The following is a 13,921-nucleotide window of genomic DNA, read 5'->3' as shown; positions in this document are numbered from 1 at the left end:
CTCTTCAACAGCGTAAGAATGACCTTAAACAAAGACAAATGTCTTGTTAGAATAGTAAATTTCTTCTAAAAGAGTTTGAGCTTTAAACAGAATATCAAAGTCTTTTCTTAAGAGTACATCTAGATCTTTGAAAGTCATCTAAGTTAAGAATAGGTTTAAGTTATTTCCTGACCAAATATACTTTCAGCTAACCTATAATTTTCTTGTGTTTCTATAACATTAATTAATATTTGTTATAATGAATAAAATAAAAAATTTTAAGAAATCTCATGGGATGGAATATTATGGCATTCCTCTCTACCGAATTTGCATTACATCCATCAACTTCAACTCACTTTGGGGACCCTATAGTTTTCAGCTTTCCCTTTCTATATCATAACTATATCATAACTAAAATTTATATCTACTAAAGTCAAGTTTTCGGCCTTTTTAAACTAAAATTGCATCACATTGACAGATGATCTTGGGTAGAAAAGTTAATCTTAGTGCTGAATAAGTACCAGACAGTATTGAATAATTTATTAGATGATAATACAGATGGGGCTTTTGATTTCTTACTACTCAAAAAAGTTGGGTAGCTTAATAATAATGGACATGAATTCAATAAAAGCTTAGTCGGCATCATTGATTTTTTTTAATGCCTGATGTATTTAGAGTGAAAAGAGAAATATAGCAAATTCTTGAAATTATAGTATATATAATGAACATATTTAACATAAAATTAAGGCATAGTGTTGTTAATTTACTATTGTAAATGATAATGCTGTTACACGTAGATCACTAAGTAGGAAAGATAAAAGATAAACTTCTCTAAAGGCACCTTAATTTATTTTGTAATATAAACATTGCATAATAAAGTTTCCTAAATTTAGTCTGTAACAACTACAGTATCTTCTTAAACATTATATCAAAGCCTACAGAGTAGATAGAGCCTATATATTGTCAAAATAAGTCATCAAAATAATAAATGTTTCTCATATATTAATAAGATACATGTTTGTGTCTGTAAGTACACACAAAAATACCCATTACACACAATATCATGCACACTAAAGTACACACATACAAAATGATAGAGAGAGAAAGAGTGAAGGAAACTTCCACCAATTATCTATCCTCATGTAACAGTATCATTTCAAACTCTTAAGTATTTAAAGAACATTGATGCCGCTGAAATGTGTACAAAAATACTGCAAAAATAAAAGTACAGCCATGTAACAATTAGACAAATAAGAGAGCTGAGAAAATAATGGTATTAAAGGAAGGAAGATGATTTTATATTTGGATAAATTTTCCAAATATTAAACTACGTTTTTGCATAGGACTGTTATAACCATAGCAATGGTTTAGCAGAGTTGGGTTAATTTTAACCGATAAAAATGATGCTATGTGTATCTTTTACTTTGTCTCATGATGAAAGGTAATTTAAAGTTCAAGAAATTTGAACTATTGCAATTTTGACTCTGTAGTAAAGACACATTTTAAATATTTGTTATTATTTTATTTTAAAGTAAAATTTCAAAAGCTTTATTTTCCTTTCTTTGGTGAAATATCCACATTGTTTTACCGTATTGTCATAAAAATAATCAAATATTGTCCATGGCTGGTGTCATAGTTTGAGCAGGACTCCTGGGCCAAGATCCACCCATTATAATGTTCTACTTGTAGGTTTCTAGGACCCTCTGGATCCTTCTATTTCCCCATTGTCCCTTGCTTCTCTCACCTAGAGTCCCAATAGGAAGTCTTCCTCTCCTTCCCAATTTCCTGGTAAGTGCAGATTTTCATGAGACCTGCCCCTTGGGCTAGTGTCCAGATATAAGTGAGTATACACCATTTGACTCTTTCTGCTTCTGGGTTAACTCACTCACTATGATCATTTCTAGTTCAATTCATTTGTCCACAAATTTCGGGAATTCCTTGCCTTTAATAGCTCAATAGTATTCCATTCCACCACAGTTTCTTTATCCATTTTTTCTACTGAGGGAGACTTAGGCTGTTTCATAGGGGAGGAGTGTAAAGGGAAAATGGGAGGGAGGGAGGAATGGGAGGATACAAGGGATGGGATAACAATTGAGATGTAATATGAATAAATTAATAAAATATATTTAAAAATCAAATAGTTATTTCTTCTTTTTCAAACAAATCTATAGTACAGAGTAGAGACTAGGAAACATTGTCTTGCCATTTGCTTTAAACCTAAAGTGTTACTGAAACATATGTACACTCTCCAGAGTTGATACAGAAACTCACACAACTTTCTGTGAATATAAAATATGCTAACAGGCACTAGGCAGCAAAGGTGCTAAGCCAGTATGCAATATCTACTAACCCACACTATTGGAGTGGTATGGAGACATTAAATCCCATGTAAATGTTAATTTTAATAGTTTTTAAAGAACTATGACCATAGGAGATTTGGGAAGAAAACATTGAGCAGCATTCCATGCATAAATGATAAATCCAGATGTTAAAGAATGTGGATAATTCTAAGAAAGCATTAAACTTATAACAGAAAAAGCAGTCTTGCAGTGGAAGTATATGGTATCAGGTATCTGATCGCTACCAATCAAACCAGATATACAAAATTACAGTTGTAAACTTGGTGGTACCCATCTTGGAGGAAGAGTTTTCATCCACATTCTTGGGTGGGCCTTGAGCTTTTCATTTTTATTCTTCTCAGCCTCAAGTTGTATACATTACCCATTTGGTTTTTCTACTTGTTGCTGTTCATTTATTTTTTACTAGTTAGTGAATCTAATTTTAAAATAGAGAAATTAATAACCTCAGTTCTTTATTTTAGGAAAAGAGACAAGGGAAGGCTGGAGAGAGACAATTCTGTCTTAGTCACAGAATAAGATTATAGATGTACTTATATTTAAGTCTGAGAGAAAAGCAGTGTATTTTCATGCAGTATATCAAGAAAAGTCAGTAGACCCTGAGGACAAGAAATAAACAGTGAATATATATTAGGTTCTCACCACAGACCCCTTGCCTCTTGCCTTCTATCTGTGTGACATAATTCGTAATGGAAGAAACATATTAACTACATATTAGTGTGGCATACTATTTACTAACTTTGAGTATATATATATTAAACGTACATTTTTAGAATCTCAATATAAGAAGCATTTAAGATATAATGCTTAAATTTAAGACTCTGAACAGTAACTGTATGAACTGACTTGCCTATTAGCACAGTTCTGACTTTATTTCATTTATCTCTGCCTGTTGGGGAGCAGAGGAGAAATCATAAAATGGTGTTCACACTGTGGAGATTGAGAGATTCTTTTGTGTTTTGTTGTTAGGTGAAAATAGCTCCCAATCCAATATTTATTGACTAAATTTTCAAAGTATATAGATATTGCTCACTAATAAACAAAGGGGGTAATTATAACAATGAACTAAGAGGCATTCCAACACTAAACCTAGCACCCTGATACAATGTGTTAGGTGCTCTAAATATACATCTAACTACTGAAAACACAAGAAAGATTATAATTTACAGTCTAATATAATATTCTTTTCTTTGTGGTCTCAAATTAATTGTATCAAAAGATGAGTATTTCATATTAATATTCAGTTTTATTTTAAGATTAGCATTAATCTGGCTTTTAATTTATCATAAGATTGGGAAACTTTATTCCTCTGATCTAGTATGACATTATATAATTTTTATATCCTATCACTTTATGAACATGTAGCTTATGGGTGAAATATTTGTATATTATAATCTATAAATGCTGTCATTTTATTTGAGAATTTTAATTTTTATTTATTAATTCTGATTATACCAAGAAGTTTTAACACAAGTAATTGAAATAGAGAATATGCTTCTGGAGAAGTTGTATTTTCTTATTTTTAGAAAATTATAATTCTGCTCTTTAGTTCCTTAACTCAACTGATAGAAGCATTAAACTTGCTGTTATATAAAATGTGACTGGAGAGATGGCCCAGCAGTTAAATGTGATAGATGCTGCTTCAGTGGGTAACAGTTCAATTGATAGCATTCATTGGGTAGTTTATAAATATCTGAAATTTCTGTTCCAATGGATCTGATGTCCTCTCTGGCTTCCTAGGCATTAGCTATAGATGTGGTCCATAGACAGACAGAAAAACAAACTACCCCTACTTTAATAAGTAACTACATTTTAAAATTGGTGTACAATATATGTCACTTTTTCTTGATTATTTCTGAGTTGTCACAACTAAGGAAGTAAGGATTCTTTAATCATGACTTTAAAATTAGGTCATCTTGGCTCCTTTGGAAGACTAAAAATAAAAGAGAGCAATTTATCATATATTATGAAATTTAATAAAAGGAGCACTGAGTCATTCTGAGGCATAAAAACGTCTTTGTTCACTAGAGAATTGCCTTTCTTGGTGATGTCCATTAGAATTTAGACAATGGTAACTCATATATCTCTAGCTCAAGATTGTAAAATTATTATCTTATCTGATTCAAATGAAGTCACATACTATGTATTATTTATATTTGTGTAGTGCCAAGAATCTAACTGAGATTACTCAATAAAGATCTGAGTATAATTTGAAGTAAATTTAGTTATTAAGGCAAGCAAAATTCTAACCAGGGCAGTTACTCAACTCATCTTTTTTTTTAACCTTAACTGTTTATTTAATTTGTGCCTTGGCCTAAACACTTGTAAAAGAAACAAAATGTTCAAAATTACATTTACACACAAGGTTCATCATCTAATGATTTAAAATGTTTTCCATAATTATATTGAAATAATAAATGTTTCTTATTTATTAATTAATTAAGAACTGACACACAAGGACACTGTGAACAGAACGAAATGACAGCCTATGGAGTGGGAAAAGCTCTTCAGCCACTCTACTTCCCATAAAGGTCGAATATCCAAAATATATAAAGAAGTCAAGGAATTAAACACCACCCCAAGAAGTAATCCAGTAAAAAAAAAAAATGAGGTCCAGACCTAAACAGATAATTCTCAACAGAGGAATATCTAATAGTTGAAAAAGATTTAAAGACAGGATATCCAGATGAGATCGGAAAGGATGTAATCATATGGTGGGGGAGGAGTTCCTTTTCTGTCATAGGTCTACGGGAGGGAAATACGGTGAGAAAGCGGGGGGGGGGGGGGCGGAGGGGAAGGGTGGAATGGGAAGATACAAGTGACGTGATAGCAACTGGGATATAATCAGAACAAATCATTTAAATAAATAAATAAATAAAAATGCTCCATGTCCCCAATCACCAGGGAAATGAAAATCCAAACAATTTTGAGATAGCATCTTACACCAATCAGAAGGACTAAGATCAAAAACTAAAGGGACAACACATGCTGGTGAGGATGTGGGGAAAGGAGAACACTTCTGCATTGCCGGTCAGAGTGCAAACTTGTATAACTACTTTGGAAATCAATCTGGCCCTTTCTCAGAAAATTGGGAATAGTGCTACCTCAAGGCCCAGCTGTACCACTCTTGCACATATACCTAAATGATGCCCCACCATACCATAAGGACATTTGCTTAACTATGTCCAAAACAACTCTATTAACAGTAACAGTGTGGTTATCCTTTGTTATATGGCTAATAATCTTTTATAATTGAGTATAAATAATGCCTGCCTGTCTGGGTCTGGATTACCTCACTCAAGATGATCTTTTCAGGATCCATCCATTTGCCTGAACTTTTCATGATGTCCTTCTATTTAGTTCATCCACATCTACAGTTACAAAGGAGCAAGAAGAAAATATAAGAATCACATAAGATCCGTAAGGAACTGTCCAAAATTTGCTGCTGAAACTCTAATAGTATATATGAGAACAACCATAAAAAGAAATGAGGAAATAGAAAATGATAAAAGATGTAAAAAAGGGACAAAATGAACATAGGCACAGGAAATTCTGTATTTTAAAATGGGGATCAATGGATGCATACTAGAAATCCAAGAAAGTATAGGAAAGGGGAAATTTTTATTGCAGAAATTATGTATGAACATTTAAAATATAACAAAATATTAATCTATGCATCATGAAATTTAAAAAGAACATGTATGTTAAACATTTGTATAGGTATTTTCAAGCAGTTGAGACACAAGAGATAAATAATCCACTGCATTTTATGGAATATGTTGTATTTGAGTTAATCCACCCTTCAAGGATTTTAAGTTAGAAACTTAATCTTTAACATGATAGTATGGAAAGATTCATGTTAATAGGGCTTAGGCAAAATAGTACACCCACCCAGGAATGGATTTTTATGTCATAGACTGTGTCCTTATCAGTGTGTGCTGTCATTCAAATAATGTTCTGTGTCATACATGATGAAGCACAAAGACCATAAAATAGCAAATCTGCATCATTTTATTTAGAAACATAAGTAAAGAATATGGAAATAAGAGTAATAAATGGTTCAACAAATATCAGAAGATATAGATCATTGGGATGATAATCTCAAAGAATAGAAAGAGAATCAATTGATAACCCCAAATTCTGTATCCCAAACATATTCTATTCACAAATAAGGCAAATACAATTATTCTCATAAACTTTTTTTGTTTGTTTTTTGAGACACAGTTTCTTTGTGTAGCCTTGGCTGCCCTGGACTCACTTTGTAGACCAGTCTGGCCTCGAACTCACAGAGATCTGCCTGCCTCTGCCTCTCAAATGCTAGGATTAAAGGATGTGCCACCAAACTTGGCTCACAAACTATTTTTTTTTATTTTAAAATTTGTTGTTACCTGATCTCTTTGAAGAAACACTTTTACAAGTTAGTTCTTTTGAATTAATTTATTATTATAATCATCATCATCACCATTATTACTATTATTTGTTGAACAAGGTTTCTTTACATAGGCCTGCTGTCCCCCAGTCTCACTATGTAAACTATATAAACCTGGCTAGCTTCAAATTTGCAGAGATCCAGTTGCCTCACCAAGGGAGAGCATTTCAGATAGTTAGTTTTCCAGTGTCAAGCAAAAAGCCATGAAAACATACCTACAATTAACATTTTAATTGCATCCATTTAATAAACCCAATAGATTATATTTTTGGATATATATGTATATATATGCAATAACAAAGGCCACAAATAAACAAATATATAAACAAAAACAGAGCTCACAAATCTGAAGGAGATTCAGGAGGAGTATAGCTGAGAGTTTGGAGTGAGTAAGTGAAAAAATATGTAAAGGCAAAAAATTTTAAAAATACATTATAAATTTACTGAAAATTATTATAAAGAACACTTAAAAACACTAGTTCAAGTAACATAATAAAATAGAGTGATAAATGATAGCACTCTCTAATATATCGCATTATTTAGGTAGCTTAAAGATAATTATTTAAAATAAAATTTTAAATAAAATTATTTAATAAGTGATAGACAATATGGTATACTATAAAAATATAAGGGAAGTCAGTGTTATAGAAGAAAAAAATATTAATCAAAAAACTATAGTTGTAATTCACAACTCCAAAATGAAGAGCACAGCAATATATGCACAGATTTACACAGACAATAAAAGTAAATCTTTTCTCCCTCTTAGCTCCTATTTGTTACTTTTAAAAGTTTCAAAAAATTACTGTCTAAAAGTGCTTCAAAATAATAGGGAAGTAGCCTATGTTCCATTAACCCTTTATTAATCTATGCCTTGTATTTCCATTATTGATTTTTCACATTAATACAATTTTTCCTTACTTATTTTATAGCTGTTTACAATGTATCTTGATTTCTGCTACTTCCAGAGTACAATTATTTAAAATATGATTATAAAGCATTGATATGTAACAAAATTTTACTGTATATAAGAATATGTTAATACTGTACATGAAAATATATAATATATAATAAATATGTATAACATACACCAAGCACTTAGCACTACGCAGAAAGTGCTATGGACTGGAATGGACATAAAAATTTGACATCAGTCTGAAGTTGTCTATACTTATAATAGATCTATTAAAATCATTAGAACATGAATTAACAATTCAAATGTATTTTAATCTTAAGGTATTTTAACATTTAATATACTTGAAATGATTGTTAATTCCTGAAGTGATTTGTAGAACTGTGAATGACAGCCTCAAAATCACACGAATATTTAGTTTTTATAAAAACCACATATTTTTATTTTAAGTAACTAAAATGTACAGCACAATCAATTGCAAATAAAATAAAATTGTATGTTGTCCTGTAAATATTTATTATCTCACATTTTAATAGCCTATCTCTTAGGTATCTGATACTGTTTCAATGTCACTTTAATTTGCATTTTAACTACTAATTATCTTGAGAATCTTTTCATATGCTTATTGACCATTTGTTTTTGGTACTTTGTGAATTTCTTCTTCAGAACAATTGACCTAGGGATTGCAAGTCCAAGGTAATCTCTTTCCGTCAGGGAAAGAAAACTGGGCCCTGTTGGCACCAGGCCTTGATGCAAACAATACCAGCTGTCTTTCTTTGGCCAACCAGGGAGTAACAGGCAGGCAGGAAGACCAAAACTAATGTATGCTACTGAAGGCAGCACAGCTTCAGTCTCGCCTCACATAAACCTCTTACCCTATCCCCAAAGGTTGATTGTTACAAAATAACCACTGGTGTTTATTTTCAGGGACAGTATAGTAATCTTGGGAATAAATGGATTAATTTCTCAGGACTTTATTGTGCATCCAGATATTGCACATGGGGACTGCAAGGAAGAAAGTAAATAATGCCGTGTGTAAAAGAGGATGCACAAATAAACACGGAGGACAGAATCGCTCAGCTGTTGCTATTCCCGACACCAATGCCAAAGCAGTTCCAGTAGAAAGAAGAGGTGCATTTGGAAGTACTGGAGGACATGTGTTCTAGCAAACAATGTCTAATGATCAGAGATCCACATTAGCATTACATATGAGTGGTGTTGAGATAGAAGATTTGGAGCTACCGAACCTGTTGTCAATATCATTTCCCAAAAGTCTTAGGATACAAAATGGCCACTTCAAAATGTTTGTACACAGTTTATAAGAATTGATAAAATATCTCAAATAAGACAGTGTATGATGGATTAAATGTGTGAGTCCAGAAACAGAAACGGGGAAGTTGCAACCCTATATGGCACACATACTGATAAATTTATGAGGGGGGATCTTTTACAACAATGTGCTCTTCAAATTAGTATTGCTACAATCCTAGGGACAGTCAATGATGAAATAAAGGGTAAAATGGAAGATACACCTGGGGAAGATATTGATACAAGTAATCAAGAAAATAAAAAACTGTGTCTGTTGTCCAAATACAGGATACCACAGGGTTTGAGTTTCCAAACTTATAATAGGAGCCACTGCTGAAACACCTACAACCCTGCCCCTAAAGTGGTTATCAAACAGATATGTGTGACAAGAACAGTGGCCCATAACAAAAAAGACGTTGCAGGCAATTGAACAAATTGCTAGAAGAGCAGCTGGAGGCTCAACATATAGAGGAGTCTGCCAGCTCATGGAATTCCCCTGTGTTTGAAAAAAAAAAAAGAAAGAAAGAAAGAAAGAAAGAAAGAAATCAGATACATGGGAGATGATAACAATTTAAGAGCAGTGAATAAAGTTGGGCATAGTGGTGCACAACTGTCATCCCTGCACTCAGTGAGGCACAGGCAGGCAGATCTCAGTGAGTTTGAGGCCAGCCTGGTCTTCAAGTCTAATCCAAAACACCCAAGGCTACACAGAAAACCCTATCTCAGAAAACCAAAAGAAGAGTGTGGCGCCGACGCCACTGCGGTACCAAGTCAAGGGTGAGAGACTGTGGATTTAACTCGCACACACATACACACACACTAAAACAGCAGGTCCTTCATGCTAAGAGAGCAGCAGCTGTGGCGGCAGCAGCAGTGACAGCAGCTTTTATTCAGTGTTCAAAGAGCCTTCTTTTTTTTTTATTATTATTATTTTTTCCTCCTTTATTAATTTATTCTTGTTACATCTCAATGGTTATCCCATCCCTTGTATCCTCCCATTCTTCCCTCCCAAATGAAATCCCTCAAGAGGTGATTGCACACAGGAGGAAAAGTCCCGAAGAGGGGAGGGATGCGTTCTCAGAGCAGTAAACATGATTAGCTAACCAAGATAAACATAGACAAGGAAGCTGCTAGAAACAGGACATGAAACAGCAAGACAGGCAGGCTGCAATTAGAATTCAAAGTTTCCTTTAATTTAAATTTACGTTTGACAAGGTTTTCAAAGGGAAAGCTTGCCAATTCTAACAAAATCGCTAATTTTTAAGTTTTAATTTATTATAATTTATTCAGATGACATCATGAACATCATCTTCCTGTTTGTGTCTTCCAATTCTTACCCTCCCTTCTTCTTCTGTCCTATTCCCTTCTGTTAGACCTCTAGCAGTAGTTATTTCCATAAAACGTGGAAAAATTTACTTTCTACATTAAAAGATATGAAAAATAACTAATAAACATAGGAATAGTTCACATTTTGTATTCTCACTTCTAGACTGGAAGTCTTCAAAGTATTGAATGTTCTTTGGTAATAAATATTTATGGTATGTTAATGCATTGGGAATTCAAAAAAGACATCTTTAATAGAGATATTTTTTCTGTCTCTACAGTTTGATTACCTTCTGTGCTTTAATATCATAGAGCTATATTCAAAGTACCAAAAGTGGTCTTAATAAAGGAATATATTATGGCATCTTCCAAATAGTTTCCACTATTAAATAACATTGTGAGGATAATCGAGCAGTATCTTAGGTTCACGAGTGCTGTGATGGAACACCATGATCAGAGCAACTCAGGGGTTTGTGCTTCCTCATCAATGTTCCTCATTAAAGGAAATCAAGACAGGAATTCAGACAAGGCAGGAATCCTGAGAAAGGAGCTGATGCTGAGGCCACGGAGGTGTGTTGCTTACTAGCTTATTTCCCATGGCTTTTCTTGGCCTGATTTTTATAGAACCATGGACCACTTTCCCAGGATGAGCCCTATCCACCACATTCTGGGCCCTCCCACATCAATCACTAATTAATAAAATGTCCTAATGATTCCTAATGCCCTGATTTTATGGATACATGTTTTGCAATTGAGACACCCTTCCCTCCAATGACTCTAGCTTGTGTCAAGTTGACACAAAACTAACTAGTATAAATGGCTACTTTAAAAAAAGTCACTGTTATAATAAATATATGTAATACATTCTGATATAGGAAATGGAAGCCTGATGAAAATATTATATATTGTTTTCCTGTGTAAAATAAAGTGTTACTACAGAATTCAATTAAAAACTATTAAATTCATAAAAGTAAAAATCAAATAGTAATAAAATTCATGTACTTCAGAAATTAATGCTAACTTATATTTATTTTTAAATCTATTAATATTTTTAAATTTATTATTATTATTATTATTATTATTATTATTATTATTATTATTAACTTTTTTGTCCTATAGATATGTGCTTTTAACTACAGATACTTGCTGAGGACAGAGATGAAAGATTGACTTAGAACCAGAAGTACAAATGCCTCTGAACCACCCATCGTCCATGCTGGGAACTGGATTTGGGTCCTCAAGCAAAAAATGAGAATCCAATGTGTTTTTTGAGACACTTTACCAAATGTGGACGAGTCATCATAGGAGCCCAAGCGACGGTGGTGGGAAATGCACATATTTGTGAAAGATCCCAAAGAGACTCTTGCGTTTGAATGATTGGTCTGCAAATGAAAATCTTATTTAGAACTGTCATAGATCCGCTAAGAGGCAGAGTTGGAGGAAGTGGAACACATAGGTTAGGCCTTCAGGCGTCTGTAGCCTGGTCATACTCCCTGTTTATTATATTCCTCCCTAGTTTAGGAACAATGTGACCAGAGAATTCCCTGTTTCTACCAATACTTTTTCTTTGTCTGATATTAATATTTCAGAAAATTATGGGCTATATTCCTCTGTAAACGTAAAGAAGATAAACCTATTACCAAAGCTCAACCCAGAACTGTTGATAACACAAGACAGCAAACTCCAGACCTCTTGATGCCTGGAGTTACCTGCACAACTTGCAGACATGGCTTCCAAATTTCTTCTTTTCCCCTGGTCAGTGTTTATTGTTTATTTAATCTCAGGGAGGGACACTGTGAGTCTTGTAAGGCTTGTGAATTCCTGAGTCTTGTAAACATCCTTAGACTCCTGATATTGTGGTCAGATTTTCTCTGTTAAAAAAAGAAATATTTCAATTTGGAAAAAATAACTGCGCAAGATTCTATTGTTTGCTATGGCTTTTTCATTCTTCTCATCTCTCTTTCAATGTCCCAATAAACATTGGTGAAAATAGTATAAATATCTGATTATATTCTTCCATTATGGGTGAGTATTAAGACTCTGCCACTGTTAGTATTTCTAACACGCAGGGGTATAAAGGTAGGCTGTGGGATTTTTTTTTAATCTTATACTTAGTTCTTAGAGTAAATAGATTGAGAAAGGCATAAATTGGAGATACAGAATAGTCTGATTCAAACTTCGAGCTAAGGTACCTAACATGCAGCCCTTGAAAGTCATCCTGGATATTTGGAAGAACATCTACTTGTAATGACTGTTCTTTTCTCGGATTTCTGCCTTATGCTTCCTGGCATGCATTTTCTTTTTGTTTGTGTGTCAAAAAATAATAATAAAGCACAGGAGTTTCCTATAATCTTCTGCTTACCATTAAAAAAAAAAGTTTCCCAACCCCCCCAAAAAAAAGACTCCTTATCAAAGCATTAGACACTTATTCTCATTATAATGACCAATTATAAGTCTGCATTTACCACAACCCTTTGCTAATAAAGGTGTTTCCTTCCACAAGCAAATGTGACAATAGTATTAGTCTATGGTCATAAAATGTTTAGGAAGTAATTTGACAACTTTATTACATTCATATAACAAAACAGTGGCCTCCACAGTCACAGATCTTTCCTTGCTTTGTCACACACATATCACCTATAAAGCAGATCTTACACTCAATTTGAAACCAATTGAACACATCCATATCAGCTATGCTACCATTGCATCAGTTGGCAAACCTTGTATGGCATGTTAGTTTTATTTCACATATGATTTGCAACCTAGCATGTCAGTAAAAATTATCACCTAGCACTCAGAATACCACTTCGGTCACTGAAAAAGAAAAAAAATGGATGAAAAGATCTTCCCACTTAACCCAAACTTAATCTCCCAATATTTTATGAGTAAATAATGCATTGTTTTTAGCAATGGGTACTTACCATCTCACTTGTCAGTGCAATAAGCAGCAGTGGAAATAGCCTTTATTGTTTATATGGCACCAGTCACTTCTTTTGTCAAAGCCAGTGTTGTAGGCAAGCTGTCGAACTAGAATTTTTTGCTTTATTAGGATGTTTATTAGAAGACTGAAATGTTCATTAGGTGAAGTAAAGTGATTCAATAGCTTTGTGACTCTCTAGGAACAAAATTTTTCTATCTGTGCTAATGTCTTTATTTAAATTTATTAACTTCTATTTTTACTAGAGTTTTGGGTACATTTCAAAATATACAAGATGTCTAATGGCAAGAATTATAGAATACATTTTTGGCATATGGTAGGTATCTTTAAATGATGGCAAACAAAAGTAATTGATACATGATTTGTATGAATTGCTTATAAAAGTATAAATGTCTGACATCACCTACTACTCAAAAATCCTCAATTATTTTCATGATTCATTTGGTTTGTTTTTTTTTTTTTCATTCTTAGGTACTGTTAATGATACAAAGATGTTACACATCTTGTTATCTCAAATAGACTCAGTGAGCATAATTTAAACTTTTTTTTTTTTAGCTCAGTGTTAAGGCTGGACTGGGGCCTTTATGTCACCTGTTTCCCTGTTATAAGGTTCTGTCAAGTTGACAGCTGAAATGGCCCTAGGCTGTGTGAAATATCTCTAAATAGAGACTATTCTT

This window comes from Acomys minous (genome assembly GCF_964271855.1).
Source record: "Acomys minous genome assembly, chromosome: 19".
Lineage (NCBI taxonomy): Eukaryota > Metazoa > Chordata > Mammalia > Rodentia > Muridae > Acomys > Acomys minous.
The sequence above is the reverse complement of the archived record's forward strand: the minus strand, read 5'-3'. Positions refer to the sequence as shown.